This window comes from Manihot esculenta, unplaced genomic scaffold (assembly GCF_001659605.2).
Source record: "Manihot esculenta cultivar AM560-2 unplaced genomic scaffold, M.esculenta_v8 Scaffold05, whole genome shotgun sequence".
Taxonomy (NCBI): domain Eukaryota; kingdom Viridiplantae; phylum Streptophyta; class Magnoliopsida; order Malpighiales; family Euphorbiaceae; genus Manihot; species Manihot esculenta.
In genome coordinates, this window is record NW_025215422.1 from 1 (window position 1) to 4,049 (window position 4,049).

The following is a 4,049-nucleotide window of genomic DNA, read 5'->3' on the forward strand; positions in this document are numbered from 1 at the left end:
CTTGAGATTGGACGGTTAAAGCAGAGGGTGTTTTGTGAGTTGGTTTGGACTTCTTTTGAACTCTACCCGTAGAATCATCGAGAAAGCTTTGTTCACCGTCGGTAACGGATCTAGTAGCAGTATTTGACTACGAACTTGATCAAAACTATCATTGAGCCCATCAAAAATTGCATCAGATGATCCGCATTGTGGATTTCTGTTGCCAGCTTCTCTGACCCCACAATTGCATAGAGGTATCGGCACAATGTTGGCCAATTCGTCCACAGCTGCTTCAATTTGTCATAGTACATCATCACATAGAGATTATCTTGGAGATCGACGCTATTTGTCGCTTGATTTGATAGACCATTGGCCCATTGCTTTCACTGTATTGTTCTCCTAATTCAACCCAAAGCTCTCGAGCAGTGATGGCATAGAGGAAACTTCCGACCATATCCTTTGAAATAGAATTGAGGATCCACAATGTCATCATATAATCGCATCGCCTCCATCTGTCGTAATCTTCAAATCCGCCCTCAGGTACGGCGAGTTTCCCTTCCAAGAACGCGAGTTTGTTCTTCGCACCGAGAGTGATTTTCATCGCTCAATTCCAGCGTCTGTAATTGATTCTGTTTATTGAACAGAGATGAGAACCATCGCCGAATTATCTGAATTTTGTAGCATCAAGGTATCGTTGACAATTGTTTTGGAGATCGCCGGAACCGAATGGCTTTGCGACCTAGCAGAGCTACACTCTGCCATTTCTCATTGTGAGGAAATATTTCGGGAGGGTGAAGAGAAAAAGCTAGGTAAATGGCTCTAATACCATCTTGATTTAATGAAAATATCTTATCTATATTTTGTACTCTATATTGAAGTAAGTCTACAGTATACGGGATACCTATTCATAGAGTGTCTAGGATCTATAGACTACTAATCAATATATACTAGAACCTACTAGAATATTCTTTAATACACTAGAATACTGTATACTAACAAATATATTGTATCAGAACTTACCTTACACCTAAATCTTTATCCTAAATGACATTGTCCAAGACTAAATGCTTCATAGATATGTAAACCTTTTTCTTGAAGATGCTAGATGTTTCATAGACATGTAACCTTTTATTGAAGATGCTAGTTTCCTAATTTTCTCACATGAATAAGAAATTAAGTTATTTCAGCTCTCACCTCATTCCTCGTCAATATAGGATAGATATTCTCAGGAGTCCATAATCTGCTACATTTGACGGGGTTTTTGCTTGATTCTTGCCAAACAATATCCTGGCCCATTTCTTGTAACAAATCATGCATATCTAACTTGTTGTCTACAATTGCTATGAGACTCTTATCAATGAGACGGCTTATTCCAATGCTTGGAAAAAAATCACAACCATCTAGTATAGCCATCACACAATCTACATCATCTCCTTTAAAGAAACAAGCAATGTCAAGAAATATATCCTTATCTACCCATTCTAACTCGTCATAACTTATTTTCAACACCTTCTGAATTTCTAAATTGGGAGATTCTTCTAATTTTTCTAATATACTTTTCCATTCCTCTATTTGCTTGTTGTACAACAAGGAACCCAACACATTAAGAGCTAAAGGAACACCTTTAGTGTAACTGACAACCCTTTGTGACAACACCACATAATCTTCTACAGGATGATTCTGTTTGAAGGATTTCAGACTAAGTAATTGAAGAGCTTCATGGTAATTCAACCCCTTAACCTCATGTATTTTGTCAGCTTTATTTATAAGCACTTGTTTGTCTCTGCTTGTTATAATTATTCTACTTCCTGAACCAAACCAAGTGTGATCTCCGGCTAAAGTTGTCAATTGCTCTACATTACTAACATCATCAAGAACAAAGAGAATCTTCTTTCGGCGGAGTCTATTCAAGATGAACCTGGGTAACACACTTCGCATCCCTATATTTAGATTTTTCTCCTCTAAAACTTTTGAGAGAATTTCATCTCGTAAACGAATTATTGTACGTTTTCAGATTCTTCCCTAACATTTGCAACAAAATGAGCAGCTTCAAAATGGTTGGAGATTTGATTAAACAAGGCTCTTGCAGTGGTTGTTTTTCCAATACCACCCATTCCCCAAAGTCCTACAAAGAGAACATCTTCAGAACCCATGTTCAATAATGACTGAATTTGCTCAACTCGTGAATCAATTCCAACTAAGCCATTAAAATCACTTGACGGCATATGAAGAATCCATTCCTTTAAAATGACTTTGGCAACTTCCTCAGTTAGCTTGTGATCATCAACCCTAGCAAATATGACAAACAAAATATCAATTTGATCAACAAGAACGAAAGCAACTCAATTTGATATTGATATCAGTAACTCTAGTATATTTATTTTCTAACACATCACGATCTATAAATAGGTAGGGATTGTTTACATACTAATAAAATTATTAGAATAAGCATTGAGAGAACCTAATAGATTACCAGTCCCGAGAATTCCAGCCATCAATGAAGGCCAATTTGATTAGAGCTTCCCTCCAGCTCTGCAGCTTCTCCAGCACGGAAGAATCATTCTCATGCCGTTCGAAAACTTGTGCAAACCAACCTGTTTGCTCTTTAACCTCCAAAGGATCCACATTATAGAAAATGGGAAGAACAGAGAGTCCCCTTGTTTCCTTCCATTGAATAATTTTTACAAGCTCATCTAAGCACAAACTGGAAGAAGCATAGCTTTCAGTGATAACAACGACTGCAAATCTTGAAGATTCGATAGCCTGAGTTGATTTCTCTCTCCCAAGCTTCTGATTATCTTTGAAGCACAGAAATCCTTTGCGTTCCAACTCTTTATAGAGAAGAGCAATAAAGGGTTTGCGTGTATCGTCTGACCTGGAGCTGAAGAAGACATGGTAATAATTCGAAGGAGGAGCAGAGGATTTTTCAACGGTGGAAGCCATGTCCGTTCATTGCGAGGTCACAGACTTCCCAAAGGACGAAGAAAATTAGATGCTAAAATAATAGAAAAAGTAGAGCTGCTTTTTTTTTTTTTCCTTCAATAATGGCGAAGTCAAATCATGGGAACGAGGTTCTGACACAGAAAAGTCAAGAATTCCTGCACAACCGGAACGATAAATTGTTTTGGCCGAAACAGGAACGGTAACTAATGGGGTTTTTTTTTATCTTAATTATTAAAATATATTTAGAATGTTGAGTATCATAATTAGGATTTCGTAGGAGTTAACTTAATTTTTCTGCCTTTATTTATTGGAATTAAAATTTTTTAAATTTATAAAAATTTAATTGATTTTTTTTAATAAATTAAGCTCTTTTTTATATAATGGCTAAAGTAAATTATTTTTTTATTCAATTAAGTTATTTTTTAAAAATATTCTATTTGAAGTAAATAACACTTTTAAATTTATGAAAATTGTAAAAATTTGCTTGTTTAATAAGTTTTTTTTTCTTTAAATTCCTGTAAAATTTCTTAGAAATGTTTATTTTGTAAAATATATAAGGTACAATTGTAAATTTATTATAATTTTCTTTTTTCTTTAATTTTTATTTGTATTACGAGGTTAATGTTTATTGCTGAAGCTGTCCAAGTTGAAATAGTTTTGGGCCTTTTGCTTCATTAATCATATGGATTCATGGGCTGTTGTTCCAGTGACAGCGACGATATGGACAGGTTTATGCTTTTTTTTATTTTTATTTATTTATTTATTTTGGAGTGGAACTGTGCGTGGAGAATTGGAGATGAGAATTTAGATTTGAGGCGCCCATCTCTTTCACTTTCTTTTATTTTTTATTTTGGGGTCATTCACACAAACCAAGCCAAATCCAAACCGGGGTCTAGAGGGAAAGTTTCACGCAGTCCTATGAGGGGCAATTTGGGAAACAAAAAGAGTAGACTAGAGACTCTGCTTCTGTTGTGGTCCCACAATCAAATAGGCGGTGAGCTGTCAAAATGGGGATTCTAACACGTGTCAACTCTAAACTCAAGGTGGTCCCATCTAGCTGTGTAGTGGACACTACACTTTATACCGACACGAGATGTTATTTAAGGAACGTGCGTCGATAGCGACTT

The 4,049-nt window shown here is 35.9% G+C and overlaps 1 pseudogene; it reads right to left on the reverse strand.

The window, feature by feature from the left end:
- Positions 1-311: 311 nt before the first annotated feature.
- Positions 312-3,054, reverse strand: LOC122722584 (annotated as a pseudogene).
- Between the last annotated feature and the right edge of the window lie 995 nt (positions 3,055-4,049).